Raw genomic sequence first — 19,897 nt, 5'->3', positions numbered from 1 at the left:
AGAAAACATCAAACCTGCTGAAGTAGTCCTATATAAAATTCTTTAAGAAGATTAATGTAAAAAACTTGTTGAAGCCGGTTTTAGTTTATTTATTCGGCATTTTCGTCCACACGAGGCCATTTTAGAAAAACAGATCCTAAACAGACCTAAACGTGCACTCGAAAATCAAAAATGGTTTTCGATTTCATGCCAAATGATTAAAGAGCAAGATCGCGCGAAATGACCTATGGTCGAATATCGACCATTTTTGATTTGAATGAAACTTTGCACACGTATTTGGCTCAGCAAACTGAGCATTTTTCACAGATGGAGAGATTTTTTACACCCATGAGTTACATTCTAAAAGGGCGTATGCCTTTTGGCATAGGTTTTATTCGAAGCATTGTAGCCCAGAAACCGTTGGTTGTATAGAAAAACTGTCTGAGAATGAGTTGTAGCGAATCAAAACTGCATCATAAAAAAATATACACTGCACAAAAAAAAATTTTTTTGACCAAAAAAAATTAAAAGTAAACATTAAATTTCAATTTACAAAAAAAGAGTTGAATTTTGTTTATTTTTTTTTTAAGAAACTTGACGTTAATACGCAACTTTTAAAAAAAATCCAGGATGGAGAAATGAAAAATATTTTTTTCATTGTAGATTAATTTGTTTATGAAAATTCTTATTCAAACATTTTTCAAAATATTTGTATTCTGATGATTTTAAATGATGCAGTGAGTCATTTTGAATCAAAAAGCTCTTGATAGTAAACATTCTAAAGGCATCGGTTTTCGAGTTATTTTAAATTTGAGCTCAATAAATTATTAACATTTCGGAAAATACACGTTTTTTTTTAATTTGTCCATGGTTCTCCAGCAAAAACCATACGTTCATTGGAATGCTTGATCAAAAATATACAATTCATTCTTTGACAACGAAACGATTGGATAAATAACTCAAGCGCTAAACCTTAGCCTACCTACACGTTCTCCCTTGCCGAATGTTTTATAAAAAAATATGTTTGTCGTGCAACACTATCTACTTGTTTACTAATAATAACTGTTTGTAAAGTACGCAACCAATAACTACTGGGTTACCTCTAATATCTGTTTTTGTATATAAATACGATTGCACTACTCCAGATGTGTTAGTAACAGTTTGCATTTTGTGAAGATGAATAAAGTGAAAATGGAATACACCAAGCCCAAATGCTGTAAACCCTTTCGTGATCATCGGTGCTCATCAAGCTTACGCAAATTAAACGAAAACGTTATTGCAAAATTAAAAATACTGAACAGTCAAGCTCATTTGAATACGTCTTTATCAATTTGTACTTCGTGTAGTTATTGGAATGATAGTCAAGCCACCATTCATCCCTTCGTTGTTTACTATTCAGAATCTGGAACACTTAACAATATCAGCTTCATCATAATATCGGAAGTACTCCATTATGATACTGTTGCGGTTCAGGTGTTCATTGCCAAATTAATGAGTTTTTTGAAAACAACAATAGAGTTTAAAAAAGCGATAGTAATGTCTGATGGAGCTGCCTCACAATATAGAAATAGAAAAAACTTTGCAAGTCTTTGCAGGTTCAAAACAAAATATAACGTCGATGCAGAGATTTTTTGCGACTTCTCATGGTAAAGGCCCATGCGATGCAATTGGTGGCATATTAAAACGAATGGCAGGAAATGCAAGTTTAGCTAAAGAACATGAACATCCCATTACAAGCGCAAAAGAATTGTATGATTGATCTAATCAGAAAAGTAATAAAAATTCATCAAAAAATCAATCAAAAACTTTATCAAACGAACTTGTTTTAAATTTAAATACAATAACTATCTTTTCACTCTGACAATAACAACACTCCGTTGAAGTCAACTGGAACTTGAGCAAAAAGGGGCTGCCAGAAAAATATTTTGGTGGATACATAAAAAAACCGTGTTGCTGTTTTGACTGAATTTCTCTCTGCGTCACTCTATCTATTCACTCTGTGTAGAACTAGTGTAGGTTTCGTATAGGATAGAAACGTCAACATAAATCATTCTACATCGTCCGCCAAAGAGTCAACACCTAAAATAAAAACCTGAAAGTGAAAGTGAAAATTGTTAAAGTCAAAATATATTTTTTTTAGTTCACAATGAACCCGCAAGATGAAATAGCAACAACATCATCAGCTATCGAAAACCCAATGAGTCATATACCCAAGCATGATGTTGCTGTTTTTGGTGTGTCTTCTGATTTGAATGATATTAATTTACCAACCGATCTGGATATCTTGAGATATTATTTTTACTTAAGCGAACGTGCAAAAACAGAACAAAAAAAGTTTTCTTATAAACAATTCTCTAATCACTTAACAGATAAATTGGTTGGAATTTGGGAAAAACTTGGTATGGAAATAATTTCAAAAAAATATGTTGCTGTTAAATTGAATAGATTGGTTGACAAATACCAAGCCGAAATTAAGAAGACGAATAGAGACCTTTTAGTGTTTACCGGTACTCTTAACGAAATTTTTTATATTGGAGCATGTAAATGCAATGTAACTGCGGTTTGGTTCCAGAACGCCTCAAAGAGTTTATGCACGATCAACATAAACAGAGAAGACTAACAATTGATGCATTTCTGATGGAAATTGAAGAGCAAGGGACATCGTCATCAATGCCAACATACGAAGATCCCGATGATACAACATACGTAGACGTACCGATGACGGTTGATGAAGCTGTTATGAATAGAAGCACAAGTTCACTATACACAGAAAGATACGATTGTTTTAACTTTGCCATGATGTGTGACAGATTTGGTGTGTCTGATAGAGTAGCGTCAGCATTGGCAACCAGTCTTTTCAAAGATTTTGAAATGAAAGATCAGCATGGCGAACCTCTCATCATGGATAAATCGAAAGTTCGTAGAGAAAGAGAGAAATGCAGACGAATAGTGCTCCGCAAAAGGTTTGATGATTCCAGTTTAATAGCGTTTACATTCGACGGCAGAAAAGATGATACTTATACGAGAGAAAAAATTGATGGTAAGTATCATAGTAGGATGGTAAAAGAACCTCACCTTGTTATTTTGAGAGAACCGAATTCTCGATTGATTGGTTACGCAAGACTGGTAGAGGAAGGTGCTGAATACAAAACAACAAAATTGAATGAATTTTTCAACGATAAAAACATATCTCTGGATGCATTGATTGGCATATGCACTGACGGTGAGCCAACAAACACTGGCACACACGGTGGAATTATACGAAGATTCGAATTGCTACTAAAAAGACCATTGCATTGGTTTGTTTGCCTTCTACACTTCAACGAACTTCCGTTTCGACATTTGTTTGGGGTTTTGGATAAATCATCCACCACTGGACCAACATCAACAACCGGGAAACTAAGCAAGCAAATTGAAAATTCTGAAGCTCTTCCGGTAAGTCATTGCTATAACTCATTTACTATAATTTTCTAACATTTTGAATGGTGAAATCATAATAAATTTATTTAATTATTATATATTTTTAGGTGGTGAGCGACTTTCAGAGAATTGCGTTGGAAAATATGCCTCCTGTTGCAGAACAGCACGAATATTCCACCGATTCGCAGTACTTATACGACATGGCACATGCAATTTCTAATGGCGTGGTTTCTGTGGATCTGGCTAACATAAAACCAGGGAAAATTGTACATTCTCGCTGGCTCACCAAGGCCGCTAGATTATTACGATTATATGTGACAATGAAAAAACCACCTAAAAATTTAAGAATTCTGGTTGAATTTATAATTAAGGTTTATGTGCCAATGTATTTTAATATCAAGTATTACAGCTCTGTCGTGTACGGTAGTGTATTATTTTTGAAGTACATTACTTGGGCACAATTTCTGGAGCCAAATTTACGCACTGTTGTCAATCATGTAATTAAAAATAATCCATATTTTGCACATTCTGAAAATATCTTGCTATCAATGTTGTTTGATGATAGGAAAGAGGTGCGCGACTCTGCTATCAAGAAAATTTTACGATATCGAGACAATGTTGAAGACCCATCGGAACTTAGAGAATATAAAAAACCAGATATAAACTTCCATTGCTTCGATTACACGAAAATGATCGATTTGACTGATGAAAATAACGTATTTGAACCACCATTCACGCGAATCATTCCGTATGAAACATTGATAGCATATTTAAATGAAGATGATTCACCATTTACTGATCCGCATATTCCATTACATATACAAGGAACGGAACAACACGTTCAACTGCTAGCTAGCGTTTCCAAACGAGTAATATCGGAAAATCTAGAGGCTGTTATGGAGGCGACATTAGAGAGCCGTGCGAAATTGCCCAGTGTTGAAACCAAAAAAGACTTCAAACAATAATTTTTTAGTTTCTTTCCTATGTTCTGATCGAATAAATTTTTAAAGAGAAAACAAAAATCCAAAAACAAAAAATAAACATTTTTTTCCTATAAACTTCATTTGTGCGGAAAAATAATAGCAATTTCACTGATTTTTGTCATATAAAGTGCCAAAAATGGTGATTTTTTGATATTTTTTTATATTTTTGTATGGGAGACCCCCTAGGGGGGTCCCAGAGGGGTAACACTAGCATGGGTGGGTCAGCCCTCCAAAGTTAGTGGGGGTCGGTCATACATTTGGACTCGATTGGGTCACTCTGAATGGGTCAAAACAGGATTTTTTGAAATTTGACCTTTTGGGTACCTACACGTTAGAACAAGGGACATCAGAATTCATTTTAGAGGTATGGTTTCTTTTCTTGAGAAAAGTATCTTATTTTGATCCATAAAATCCGAAAATCATATGTGCCTAAGCGATTTTTAAATCGACCCACCCTAATATATATATATATATATATATATATATATATATATATATATATATATATATATATATATATATATATATATATATATATATATATATATATATATATATATATATATATATATATATATATATATATATATATATATATATATATATATATATATATATATATATATATATAATATATATATATATATATATATATATATATATATATATATATATATATATATATATATATATATATATATATATATATATATATATATATATATATATATATATATATATATATATATATTTGGCAGAGCTGTATGCCACCACGGGTTGGTATTTGGCGATTACCGTAGGCCACGGAAGTGCTAACTGCAAGAACGCAGTCCCGGACCATCAGCGAGAGCTAGCCTAGGTTGTGGTGAGACTCAGACATTGGGCCGCCGAATTCTCACAAAAGCCACATTATCCGGAAGCAGCTCTGACGGAGCGAATAGTGCCGCTCCCACCACCCAAATGCACTAATTCGCCCATTGGGATTGATGCCAGTAAGTTCGCAATTACGGTAACTGGTCGCAACGCCATATGATAAGAGTCGGATTTCGTTTTCGTACCACGATTCTGGGCTGGCACCTGCGCCGAGCTCCCTTAGTAAGGTCGTGTGACAACGGCTTGAAACGGCGAGACAACAACCGGTGCAGGGGTCTCCGTCCCGTAAAACCTGGCAGGCCTTCCAGTACGTTCCAAATTCATTGCCCGGTGGGAACCGGGCAGGAGTGGGATCAGATGTCCTTTCCTGACTTGCGCCGGTCAGGGGTGTCATAGTTGCTCATAAGGCGCTATGGCAGCCGCCCCTAGCCATGGCCTCACTGCTTCGGCATAGACTACCAGCAAGATAGGCGACCACTCCAGTATGGATAAGGATAGCGGCTGGAAGGGGGACCCAATTAACAAGAATGAATATTGAAAAAAACGAAGATCAACAATTGGGTGCAGATGGGTTGAAAAACCCGTTTGCACGAGGAGGCATCCAGAGGTCTCCGCCGAGAAAGGCGGAGATGGATGCAGTAAAGGACGCCTGCGAAGACGGCAAAGGCAGTACGCCTACCGGATCGACGCAAGACATCGCAGTGGCTGGTCCACTGTTGATAAAGGCGGTCGGAAGACAGCGAGACACGCTACCGAAGGTAGTAGCGCTGTCGGAGCAGCTCGATGCCATAATCGAGTTTGCGAAAAGTCGCACCAACACGACGAAGTACCTGAAGCAGGCTCTCTACATGCTTCGGTCCTCCGTCGATGCTGCGAAGAAGGAGCACGCCGAGCTCAAGGCAAGAGGTGACCGGAAGGGCGACGAAGTCGGTCCAAACGGACACCTGCACGTTTGCAGCGGTTTGCGCCTCCGGGTCAGCCGCAAAAAGAGCAAGGCAGTCTCCGGGGGAAGCCCCCGAGAACAGCAAGAAACGGTTGGTTGTGCTAAGCCCGCGAGATAGCACACCAACGGCCTCCAAGTCCGCCGAAAAGTCTGCCGAAGTGGCAGCTACGGGAAACCCTTGGGTTACCGTGGGAGGAAGGAAGCGCCAAAAAGACAGCAAGCGCAACGACGAGAAGGCGACAAATCGTCCAAAAACGGGAAAGAAGGCGCGAAGCAGGGGCGACGCCCTCATACTCAAGACGGATGGGTCCAAGTACTCCGAAGTCTTGAAGAAAATGAGAGGCGAAACCCAGCTCAAGGATCTGGGAGCGGATGTGCGGACCATCCGTCGTTCTCGCACCGGCGAGATGATCCTTGAGCTCCGTAAGGATGATAAAAACAAGGGCGCTGCCTACAAGACGGTAGCCGAGCAGGTCCTCGGGAAAGATGTGCAAATTCGGGCACTCACCTCAGAGGTGACTCTCCAGCTCAAAAACCTGGATGAAATCACCGAGAGGTGCGATATTGCACAGGCCCTCAAGGAGAAGTGCGGAGTGGAAGTAGCCACTGAGGTAATTCGCCTCCGAAAGGGTCCAGCGGGGACCCAGGTGGCCACTTTCCGGCTTGCATCGGCCGATGCAACTCTGGCCCTGAAGACAGCCAAACTTAAGGTTGGCTGGTCAGTATGTCCCCTGAGCATACTCCAGCAGCCGGACGTTTGCTTCAGGTGTTTCGAGGGAGGACACAAGTCCTGGACCTGCAAGGGGCCCGATAGGAGCCAGTTATGTAGGCGTTGTGGTGGTGCTGGCCATAAAGCTAAAGACTGCGGGGAGCCTCCCAAGTGCTTGGTATGTACTGGAAAACGGGACGCCAAGCACTTTATGGGAGGCCCACGGTGCCCAGCCGGTAAGGCGGCCACGAAACCACGGGCGTGAGGGTGACACAATTGAACCTGAACCATTGCTATGCGGCACAGCAGCTGCTATACCAAGCAGCGTCTGAGTCGCGGTCGGACATCGCAATCGTATCGGACCCCTACTGCATTCCTCCCGGAAACGGTAATTGGGTTGCAGATAAGTCCAGTACGGCGGCCATATGCACGACCAGCAAGTTCCCGGTTCAGGAGGTTGTGTCAACCACAAATGAAGGATACGCGGTTGCCAAGGTGGACGGAGTGTTCTACTGCAGTTGTTATGCTCCGCCGCGTTGGTCTATCGAAAGGTTCACCCAGATGGTCGATTTGTTATCTATGGAGCTGACGGGACTAACACCCTTAGTGGTGGCGGGCGACTTCAACGCTTGGGCTGTTGAGTGGGGAAGCCGCCGCACGAACCGGAGGGGTCAGATCTTGTTGGAAGCTTTGGCAAAGCTCAACCTAGATCTGGCCAACGTTGGAACCAAGTGTACATTCAGCAGAAATGGTGCGAAGTCGATCATCGACGTGACGTTCTCCAGCCTAGGACTGATCGTGAACTGGAGGGTAGACGATGGCTACACCTATAGTGACCACCAGTCGGTCTGCTATAGCGTAGTCCAGAACGTGAGGCGGCAGGCGACGGGTAGAGCCAATACTCCGACCGTCCGCGGGTGGAAGACATCGCATTTCGATGCCGAGGTATTTGCAGAAGCAATGAGAAGAGAGCGCGAGGGGGGCAGTTGGCTCCGCCCGAGTGCTGACCAATTAGTTGCCACATTATCACGGGCGTGCGACGCCACCATGCCTAGGACCCGCCAATCTAGGAATGGTAAGTCACCGGTATACTGGTGGACCGACGCGATAGCGGACCTCCATAGCGCGTGCCTCCGTGCAAGACGGATGTTGCAACGTGCACGTACCGATGCACAGAGGGTAGAGCGCCGTGTAGTATTCGGATCTGCAAGATCGGCGCTTAAAAGTGCGATAAAGGCGAGCAAAAGGGCCTGCTTCGATAGGCTATGCGCGAGTGCCAACACGAATCCGTGGGGCAACGCCTACAGAGTCGTAATGGCGAAGACCAAAGGCGTGTTGGCGCCTGCAGAGCGATCACCAGCGATGCTGGAGCGCATCATCGAGGGACTCTTTCCACGACACGAGCCAAATCCTTGGCCTCCGGTTGCTGAGTCTCACGTCCGACGTTCCAGTATCTCAGACACAGACCAGGGATGGTCGGCCAACCTGCCGGGCATCCAATCCGTGAGAGACGGCAGCCGTGCAGAGGTTGTGGAGGAGGTAAGGGTTACGAATGAGGAACTCATCGTGATCGCCAACTCCCTAAAGGTGAGCAAGGCACCGGGACCGGATGGAATCCCGAACTTGGCCATCAGGACGGCCATGAAAGTGGCCCCTGATCTATTTCGAGCAGTCATGCAGAAGTGCCTGGATGACTGCCTCTTTCCGGACAGGTGGAAGCGACAGAGATTGGTGCTGTTGCCGAAGGCTGGGAAACCGCCAGGGGACCCATCGGCATACAGACCTATCTGTCTGCTGGACACTACGGGCAAGGTGCTTGAGAGGATTATCCTCAACAGACTGGTGAAGTACACAGAGGGTGTAAACGGTCTGGCAAGTAACCAGTTCGGCTTCCGGAAAGGTAGATCCACGCTGGATGCTATTCTCTCTGTCACCAAGACGGCAGAGGTAGCACTCCAGCGTAAGAGTTGGGGCATTCGCTATTGCGCAATCGTCACGCTTGACGTGAAGAATGCATTCAATAGCGCCAGTTGGGACTCCATAGCGCTCGCGCTTAGGAGCATCCACGTACCGGTGTCGTTGTACAAGATTTTGGAAAATTATTTCCAGAATCGGGTACTAGTTTACAACACGGAGGAGGGTCAGAAGTGCGTCCCAATCACCGCAGGGGTACCGCAAGGTTCCATCCTGGGCCCGGTGTTGTGGAATGTCATGTATGACGGGGTGTTGAAACTAAAGTTCCCTGTAGGGGTTGTGATCGTCGGTTTCGCAGACGACATCACGCTAGAGGTCTTCGGCGAGTCGATCGAAGAGGTCGAGTTGACGGCCGTGCACTGCATACGCAAGGTCGAAGACTGGATGCACTCTAGGAAACTGGAGTTAGCGCACCATAAAACGGAGGTTACGGTTGTGAACAACCGCAAATTAGAGCAACAGGCGGTGGTCAGAGTCGGTGACTGCACCATTACCTCAAGGCGTTCCTTGAAGCTCTTGGGGGTTATGGTTGACGATAAGCTCACATTTAAGAGTCACGTCGACTATGCCTGTAAGAGGGCTTCAACGGCCGCTGCAGGACTATCTCGAATGATGTCCAATAGCTCAGCGGTATATGGCAGCAAGCGTAAACTTCTTGCCAGCGTGGTTTCGTCCATACTTAGGTATGGTGGGCCAGCGTGGTCCAAAGCGTTAGGTACCAACAGTCATCGTCGAAAACTGGAAAGTACCTACAGGCTCATGTGCCTGAGGGTTGTGAGCGCGTACCGTACAGTGTCATACGACGCAATCTGCGTCCTGTCCGGCATGATGCCTATCAGCATAGCCATTAAGGAGGACGTAGAATGCTTCGATCAACGTGACACAAGGGGTATACGAGGCACCAGAAGGTCATTCTCGATGATCAGATGGCAGCAGGAATGGTCCAATTCCGCAAAGGGTAGATGGACGCATCGACTTATTCCGGACGTATCCGGATGGGTCGGGAGGCGCCATGGAGAAGTTAACTTCCACTTGACACAGATTCTGTCAGGTCATGGTTGCTTCAGGCAGTATCTACACAGATTCGGGCATGCGGGGTCCCCCATGTGTCCCGAGTGTGCGGATGCGGAAGAAACTGCTGAGCATGTCTTCTTCGTGTGCCCTCGTTTTGTGCATGCGCGGAGCGACATGATGGTAGTGAGCGGGCCAGACACCACTCCGGACAACCTAGTTCGGAGGATGTGTAAAGACCCAACCATTTGGAGGGCGGTTTGTACAGCCGCCTCTCAAATAGTTTTAGAATTGCAAAACAGGCGACAGGTTGACCACCGACACGCCAGTGTTAGCTAACGGCCAGTCTCCAGGTTAGTTAGCTAAGTTAGCAAAGAGATCTATAGAACCAAGAGGGTGCACAGAGCACAAAAGCCGCTCCCCGAAGCAATACCTAGCGGTGGTCCCGGGGAGTATTATGGGCTGGAGACTGGAGGGGTTTTAGTGGGTCCGGTCACTGATTCAAACCAACCCCACACTCCCTGAGGTTGGTCACCTCAGGGGTTTGGATGCAAATTTCCCTTCCACCTGAAACAAAAAAAAAAAATATATATATATATATATATATATATATATATATATATATATATATATATATATATATATATATATATATATATATATATATATATATATATATATTTATATCACTTAGAACATTTAACTCTTTTCTTGAGAATCGTTCTCCCAATCGTTTTGTTGTCAAAGAATGAATTGTATATTTGTGATCAAGCATTCCAATGAACGTATGGTATTTGCTGGAGAACCATGGACAAATTAAGAAAAACGTGTATTTTCCTAAATAATTATAATTTTTCGAGCTTAAATTAGAAATAACTCGAAAACCAATGCCTTTAGAATGTTTACTACCAAGAGCTTTTTGATTCAAAATGACTCTCTGCATCTTTTAAAATCATCAGAATACAAATATTTCGAAAAATTTTTGAATTAGAATTTTCATAAAAAAATTAATCTACCATAAAAAAAATATTTTTCATTTCTCCATCCTGGACTTTCTTTTAAAAGTTGCGTATTAACGTTAAGTTTCTTTAAAAATAAATAAAAAAAAATTCAATTTATTTTTTAAGTTGAAATTTAATGTTTATTTTTATATTTTTTGGTCAAAAAAATTTTTTTTTGTACAGTGTATATTTTTTTATGGTGAATTTTTAATTCCCTACAACTCATTCTCAGACAGTTTTCCTATACAACAAACGGTTTCTGGGCAACAATGCTTCGAATAAAACCTATGCCAAAAGGCATAGTGTAAAAAATCTCTCCACCTGTGAAAAATACTCAGTTTGCTAAGCCAAATACGTGTGCAAAGTTTCATTCAAATCAAAAATGGTCGATTAAATTTTCGCGTATTTCCAGGCGATTTGAAATGATTTTGCTCTAAATGATAATCATAATTCCCCTCATACGTTTTTATCGTTGTTTGAAAATACATCCTTATATGACCGAACAAAAGGATCCGCTTCACAATATTTGCTAAGCTTTTATGTGATACGCTAAAGCTCATGACAAATATTTGTAGAATGATAAATAAGAATAAATGCAAAAAGGCGAATTTCAGAGATTCACGGAGCCTAGGAGTAACGATGCAATGAGTTTAGACGGGTTCTTTGACCCGAGTTCACCGTGTCTACAGCCAGTGCTGAGAATATTCACTGTCATGATATTCAAAAGCAGCGATTTTCAGCCGTCTTTATATTGATAATCATACTACCCATGCGACCGTTGATATTCATGATACCAAACAACCGATGAACACCAACAAGATAAACTTTAACACTCGTGTTGTTATTTTGATCGTCAAAAATGAATATCATATCAAAATAGTGAAAATCAAAATCAACCTTATTTGACCATTTATACTGTACTGGGCATTGTACAGCGTCTGAACAGATTTGCACTACTTGGATTGATAATCACCGAAGCTTCTTTGAATATCATTACGAGGCCTTTGATATTCATTCCACTGTTCTGTCATTGAATATGAGAAACGATATTCACGCATCGTCGCAATGAACATAGGTTACTGAGTTGCATCAGAGAATAAATGTACTAACACTGAGATTAATTAAATTCATCTACTCATGAATGAACATTGATAATCTAAGGCACTGGTCTTCACTGCTGCAATCGAATGTGGAATCAGATGATGAAACCCCCCAAGAGCAAAGCACAATACACTTTTTCTTAGAAAGCCTTAATCATTCGGATCTGCCTCTGTCAGAGGAAACGCCGAGACTAAAAGGTGCGTCTAAAGTATATTAACTTTTGACGTGGGTCCAACATACGCTATACACTAGCGGTGATGATTGAAACTGTGATAACTTTATTGAAATTTAGTGATCGGTCTGAAAAAATTGTCGATTACTTTCGGGAACATAGGGCAAGGTCAGTTTAAATAACAATAAATGTGCGTTTTTATCGTTAGGAACAATCAAAGTAAAAGAGTATTGACTTGTGATGCGCTTATCGTAATCCAGCAGAGCCCCCCCCATGTTTATCATATAGGCAATATCAATCAATCAAAAAGCACACCATCATCGTATATCATCTTTCATCTTGTGGTGATAATTCCTGCGAGATTGTACAAACCAATCACTTTCCCTGGTATTGGAACTTGTTATTGCCTAATATAAAGATGAAATGAATAATTTCGACTTACTTACCTTTGTCCAGCTATCGCCAGTGCTATCGATCGGTCTCAATATTGGATGAAACTTTCTTTAATTCGTAACAGTCTTGCAGTCTTTCCTTTTATTAATTGTTATTTTTTGTTAGTCACTTAAATCACTCTACATTTTAGAATCCAAACAGTTTGAAACATCTTTCAAAATTTTAACTAAATAACTAGAGAGTGTGTACGAATAAAGTATGTTATCACAATTTATACTTTCACCGTCCCCCTCAAGTTCTCAACCACCGCTTAACATAGCTATCTGAATACTTTGTGCAACCAACAAATCTGCTCTGAATGTTTAAACAGCAGAGGTACCCTTTCAACCTGTCATGTTTCTATTATTCCGAACACAACTGTTTCTGAGAGATATGAAGGGATGGAGGTGCAGAGTAAAACAATTATGAAAAACAAGTTTTTCCACGCTAAGCTTGCTCTTCGCAAATGTCATAACAATAAGCCCGCGCAAGTTTTCGTACCGTGCGTGGTTGAGCCAAGATAATGGAAAACTTCCCAAAACTTGGCGAAAGAAACAATTAATAATATCAGCGATACTCTGCTTGTCAATTTAACGTCATGAAAATATGGCTTGCAATTATTCGACGACGAACTGTGCGTTCGTTAAAATAAGTATCACGTTCCAGTGAAATTGAGCTTAAATTCTGTTATAATCGAGATTGAATATTTTGGTGAAAACCGGCGTTACCGTTATATTTGTTATTCAATACATTTCTGGACTAAATTTTTAAAAGAAACTCACTAGCACATCGAAGGTATGCTTCTGTTGGAAAAAACACTCCATTGTACGAATAGAGTTTTTGCAATTCAATTGCTCTTTAATAACTGACCACTTGACCACTTTTGTTCCCAGATCCCGGATCAGACTTTCGAACGAAGTTAGGTCGGATCGGATCGAAAACGAATGTCTTGCATCTATTCTGAGAATCCACAATCTCTTCGGTTTCAATGGTTTGTTTCTTATTGTATAAAAAGGTTCTGAAATGCTAACAGATCATGTTAATTTTGTATTCAAATTAATTTAGCATTGTAAATTTTTACATTTTTTTCTGTTCGTTAGACGCACAGCTGTGCGAAACAAAAGAGAAAGAATTCTCGCTTCGGAATAAGTAGCAAAATAACCCACAAGAACAAATATCCCACTCAATGCTACCTCCGCATAAAAATCTGAAATGAATGCGTAGTCCTTTCGTCCCGCATTTCTTCTGCGGCTTCAGTAACCCGTGGGTGGTCGTCCGGAACAGATATACACTACTTAAATCGTAGCTTTTATTCACAAGCTAGCAAACCGAAGCTAATGGGAAGAAACGAAAAGATCCCTGCAGTGCCGGTAACCGAAACTGTTTGCCATAAATACAGTGAACTGATAATTTGAAGCAGAAGCACTCTCGAACGAAAATCTTCACGACACCTTCCCCAAGCCGAGCGTTGGTTCCATTCACGAACACACATTCAAACAAACACGACCACCTGAACTGGTGACGGCTGGTGCCAATGTTTATGGTTTTTCTACCACCCACCGAAATAATCTCGCCCGCTGCGAGAGCGTCCGCTTCCGCTACTAAAGCACACTAACAAGATCGGGAAGCTGAATGAATTTGCACCCCGGAAGTGATGATTGATTTCGGTTTGTTGGGGCAGTATAGAGCCAATCAAAACAAGACACAACATCGCCACTTTGTGCCGCAATATGACACAGCATATACATATTCACATGATCACCTTATCACTAGTCAATCTAAACAAGTGTGTGGACAGGAGAATGCACAGACAACGAACGCGCCACCAACAGCAGCATCTTACGAAGGACGGTAGAGCCCGAAAAACACGACCGCATCGGAGCCAATTTCCACGACGACTGATGTACTGAAGGGAAAACTTGCTGCTGCTCTCTGCTGTGTGCAGCTTCCAGCCTCACGGAGGAGTAACGAAGAAGTACTTCTCCGTGTTTACATAGGCACGCTCTGGCGCTTTAAGGATGACCGGGATGCCAGTTACACGATGCCTGAGGGAAAGTTTACTTTGCAATTGCGGTGAAGTTTATTTTATTTTATTCATGACTAAGTGACATCGAAAATTAAAATAATAATATAACATTTGAAAACGTAATTTTAGTTAATGATTTTAATACTACACACAAAGCCACAGCTGATAATGCCTTTTCTTTCTAGAACTAGACTGATTGAATATGATAGGTAAATTGACTGGCAATATGCCAAATTAGCGCTAAAATTATCTAAACCAGAGTTTAAATAAGTCAAAATAAAATAAAAGTAGGTAGTACAGAATAAAGTTTAAGTAATTCTCAAACAATATTTATAAATTTAATTCAAAAATATTAACCCATTATGGACCGGAGATTCTAATTTTTCTCTAACAAGATTTTCATCACTCGGGTTGTATTGTTTTAATAAAGGAAAAAAGTTTTTTTCTGGCTTACTACCTATCGAGTTTGTTATTATTCGTTTTATACTACAGTGAGCTCAAGCGTGACAAAAAAGTGCTTGCTTAACATTGTTTATCAATGGCATTAAAGCAATTTCATCTGTTAGCCACAAGAATATATTACACTATGCAACAGCGATTTAGAACTTCGGAAGTAGGTTATAGGTCTTGTTGAGTGTAATATTCGCTCATACTAGAAATTTCCCAAAATTACCCCCAAAATTTGAAGTTATGGTCAAAATACCGTTTTTTGGACCTCAGCGCATTTTTTTTCGACTCAGTCATTTCTCAACCGTATTTAATGTTTTAGCAGTTTTGGAAAGGGTAAAGATAGAGCTTTAAAAACAAATACAACATATACACTAGCACTTTGGAAGTAAATTAAATAAAGAATCAAATAGAAGTGATTTTGTGAAAATCGGTCAATATTTGGCTAAGTTATATATTTTTAAGTGAAACAATGTTTTTGGCTTCTATTGCAAAATTATTACACGGTGCTACAAATGAAAAAAAAATTGCAAGAACTACTGATGTGACCGAGTGACGGTTGTAGTTCTAATCGAGTGTAACATGCGCCCATACTTTAAGTTTTTCAAATAACCTTTAAATTTGATGTTATGGTCAAAAGCAAAACCCCGTTTTTGGACCAAAGCTCACATTATTATTTTTAACTCGGTCACTTTTCAACCGGTTTTTTAGTTTTTAGCCGTTTTTGGAAAGGCTTTCAAAACATATAGATATGTCTATAGGTTGCTCAAAATGGTCTTAAAGATTAACTCGATTTACCATTAATTTTCATTGCAGGAAATATTCTCCAGAATCCCGGAATTTGAATAAAATTACCCGGGGAATGCATCCCTGGATGTCCCGGGTAGGACGCTCTAACCACGATTAGGAGTGATGAAATCGAGATGGTAGACCAGTGGGCTCACTACACAGTGGTTCAAAATAGTAATGTCGCGAACTTAATTCTGTAGTGTATAAGTGCTTCACTTTAGAACTTTACTGTCTTCGAAGCAATTGCTTGTATTGAAATTGCTCACATTATGGTGTTATGCAACAACAGCCATAGCCTACTATGGTAAAAATAAAATTTGTAACTTCTTTGTTTCTGCATGAAACTCCAAGTTGTCTTCAGCAAAGTTGTAGATAATTATATTTCAAACAACTTTGCTAACAAGAGTTTGTCTCTAGGTATTGTAGTTTTTGAAAGAACTTAAATTTCGCATGACAATGTCCGTAAATTCAGTTTTTTGCTTCTAACTTTTTTGTTTGAGTTTTTTTCCAATTACAATGTTTTAGAGACTTTTAGGCCTTATCATGTTCTAAAAATTTTTCGAAGGCCGTATGCTGAGATTCCTTTTGGTTTGAAAGATAAAAGCAATTTCAACAATAACTTACTCTATTTTCTCCTGCGGATTGAAGAAAAAGGGGGACGCCCGGAAGTTTACACTCACCGCCATTTTGAAGCTTCAGATTAGTACTATAAAATGGTGGAAAAGTTACTCGTCCGACTCGTCACAATTTAGAGAACGAGCGTTAAACATTTGTGTGGTTTTGAACATTTTGCCTTACGCATAACGAGATATCATCACAGTAGCACGCTTTTGAACGTTTTGTGTATGTATATACGACTAAATATATCAGTGTCTGTCTCTATGGACGTATGTGTGTGAATGTATGTGTGGGCATATGTGTACCTACAATCATATTCTCTGGAAATATCAAACAGCAAATTGGTATAAGTCTCTCTCTCCCCTGATACACACACTGCATGATTGTTTGCGCTGATAATGTATCATACACATTCATCCAGATTCATTACATAATCCTAGCAGTATCGAGTGTTTTGCTTTTTTCGAATTTGACGATAAATGTTTGCATCGTTCAAAATGTCGGTAAATTGCACGTTATTTGATGCATGAAGAAACGCGCAGTCAGTTAGTCATTTGTCAAAGCACTAAATATTAATCAAATATCACAAGAAGGTAAAATACAAATCACATATACACCCAGGGCCGGATTTACGATTGTGGGGGCCCGGGGCCTAGTTATAGTGGGGGCCCCAAAATTAAACAAAACTGTTTTTTATCGTACGAGTTAAAAGCATTTATTTGCTATTGAAAAATTACCAAAAATTTGTTAGAATTTTTTCTTAAGTCCTATTTAGAGTTCCAAGCGAAGTGAAAATCTCATACAAAATGATCATTTTTTTACGCTCGTGAAAAATGCAACCTGCAAAAATTTCACTTCGCTAGGAACTGTAGACAAATTCGATCAAGCGAAATCGTTGTGCGATCGCGAAAGGTTGTGGATCTCATCTTTTTCTTGTGTTCACTTTTTTCACGCATGCAAACGCTAGTGAAAAAAGCAGCAGCAAGCAAAAACTTGCGTGCGTTTATATTCTGTCAGTTGCAGCCAATTTTCACTTCGCTCGGAGTGTAAACTCGTGAATTTCGCTTCACTTAAACTGTAAATTGCAGACTGGTGAAATACCTGCGTGTTCCACAAACGGGTTTTCACGACAGATTTCGCAAGCGAAAATTTAAGCTTTTTACTTGTCAAATTTTTCACTTCGCTTGGAAATTATGCTTTACGAGTTTTTTTGCAGAAAACTTATTAATTAAATAATCAACATAACTTCTTCAGTATACTCGTACTCGAAACTTAATTATGCTAAGTTTGACTGCCTTTCATTCTTCACAGTCGCACGCAACCTATTTTTAATATGTTTCATCTTCAAACTTTTTTCTTGATACCTGAAAAAAAACTACCGCAATTTTGAAAAAAATGCGATCCACAGGCAAAAATTTGCACACAATTTGAGAAAGACTGCACAAATATAAGACGACTCTGACAATAATGGAAACTAGGAAAAAACTACACATATCTGCAGGTCAATTAAATTTGCACACGAGCTCAGAAAATCTGCATTTTGCAAAGCACATCTGGTATCCCTGATTCGGACCAGTGAGCAAAAGCAATGCATTAAAAAACTTGTGGGTTATTTTCTTTATCTGCTTTACCACCCATGCGCGCTAAAGCCCTAGAGTTAAAGTTTGGCCGACTGTCATTGAAAAGTTCCAATCAAACAGTCAACAGTTTTTTCATCATAGTTTTAACATTGCTGATGTTCGATTGGAACGAGTTTTGACACTTCGATTGGCGCTTTTAATGACAGTCGGCCAAACTTTAACTCTAGGCGTTTAATGCGCGCTGGTTCGATTCAAATGGTGTGTTAATGTGTGTCATTCCAAGAGAATCCAAGGTGAACTCTTATGGATGTAGTTGCGATATTGGCGCTCGCGAAAAAATAACACTTAAGGAAAGTGTCAGATTGTAATGGTCTGTTCGAATTTTCTTACTGTAAATCGAACTTTTGATTAAATCTCTTTTTTAAAGAGAAAAAATCTTTTTGTCGATTTGTGGGGGCCCTAAATATGTGGGGGCCCGGGGCCCGGGCCCGCTGGGCCCCCCCATAAATCCGGCTCTGTATACACCCATTTTTTCACATACATTCGTCCATAGAGACAGACACTGATATATTCAGTCGTATGTACATACACAAAACGTTCAAAAGCGTGCTACTGTGATGATATCTCGTTATGCGTAAGGCAAAATGTTCAAAACCACACAAATGTTTAACGCTCGTTCTCTAAATTGTGACGAGTCGGACGAGTAACTTTTCCACCATTTTATAGTACTAATCTGAAGCTTCAAAATGGCGGTGAGTGTAAGCTTCCGGGCGTCCCCCTTTTTCTTCAATCCGCAGGAGAAAATAGAGTAAGTTATTGTTGAAATTGCTTATATCTTTCAAACCAAAAGGAATCTCAGCATACTGCCTTCGTAAAATTTTTAGAACATGATAAGGCCTAAAAGTCTCTAGAACATTGTAATTGGAAAAAAACTCAAACAAAAAAGTTACAAGCAAAAAACTGAATTTACGGACATTGTCATGCGAAAGTTAAGTTTTTTAAAAACTACAATACCTAGAGAAAAACTCTTGTTAACAAAGTTGTTTGTAATATATTTATCTACAACTTTGCTGAAGACAACTTGGAGTTTCATGCAGAAACAAAGAAGTTACAAATTTTATTTTTGCCATAGTAGGCTATGGCTGTTGTTGCATAACACCATTATGTGAGCAATTTCAATACAAGCAATTGTTCCCAAGACACTATAGTCCTAAAGTGAAGCACTTAGAAACTATAGAATTAAGTTCGCGAAATTGCTATTTTAAACCACTGTGCACTGGTAACTGCTGACGACATCAGCAGAGAAATTCATCGGCAGGAAATCGTGCCTACTTTGGGCTCTGAAGGCAGGGCCGGCGGTTGATGTGGGTAATATGGGTAGTAGTACCCACTCGGAAAATATCCCTTGGGGTACTTACCCACACGGAATTATTGGACGAAACCAACAAAAATTTGATGTATTCTATGTTCGAAACAATTTTACCGCGCACATGTGTGAGCGATAGATTTTTTTATGGATATCATTGAGCGAGATATTATGAAGCTTCAGATTTCATGTATTTCTAAGAGATTTGCTATCAAATGAAATTTCGATTTCGAAAACTTCAAGAACTACTCTTGTGCGTGTGAGACTTTCACGAGTGTAAGCATTGAAAACTGCACGAGAACTGCCGTTTTTCGTGGTTTTACCTTTACACGCACTTACGAAACTACCCATGCAGCATAAACCATAATAACCCATGAATCCGCAGAAAATGGCTCGAACTCTGAACGTGATTTCGAGAACAGTGAAGCTATTTCGTTCAAAACTGTGCGCGTTCAAGGAACGGCACACCGCCG

The 19,897-nt window shown here is 40.2% G+C and overlaps 1 protein-coding gene across 9 annotated transcripts in view; it reads right to left on the bottom strand.

The window, feature by feature from the left end:
- Positions 1–19,897, bottom strand: part of LOC129729745 (soluble guanylate cyclase 88E) — a 149,316-nt gene that overhangs the window by 119,393 nt on the left and 10,026 nt on the right. The window contains exons 1-2 of one of the 9 annotated variants that reach the window (XM_055688555.1): positions 14,442–14,520; positions 12,613–12,793 (exon numbers count right to left, since the gene is read on the bottom strand). The exons of 1 other annotated variant lie outside the window; for it this stretch is intronic. The gene's annotated coding sequence lies outside the window, so the exon portion shown is untranslated. 7 more of the 9 variants (XM_055688558.1, XM_055688552.1, XM_055688556.1 and 4 more) reach the window with 7 other exon arrangements.

This window comes from Wyeomyia smithii, chromosome 3 (genome assembly GCF_029784165.1).
Source record: "Wyeomyia smithii strain HCP4-BCI-WySm-NY-G18 chromosome 3, ASM2978416v1, whole genome shotgun sequence".
Taxonomy (NCBI): domain Eukaryota; kingdom Metazoa; phylum Arthropoda; class Insecta; order Diptera; family Culicidae; genus Wyeomyia; species Wyeomyia smithii.
Note: the sequence above shows the minus strand (reverse complement) of the source record. Positions and strands in the feature narration are given on the sequence as shown.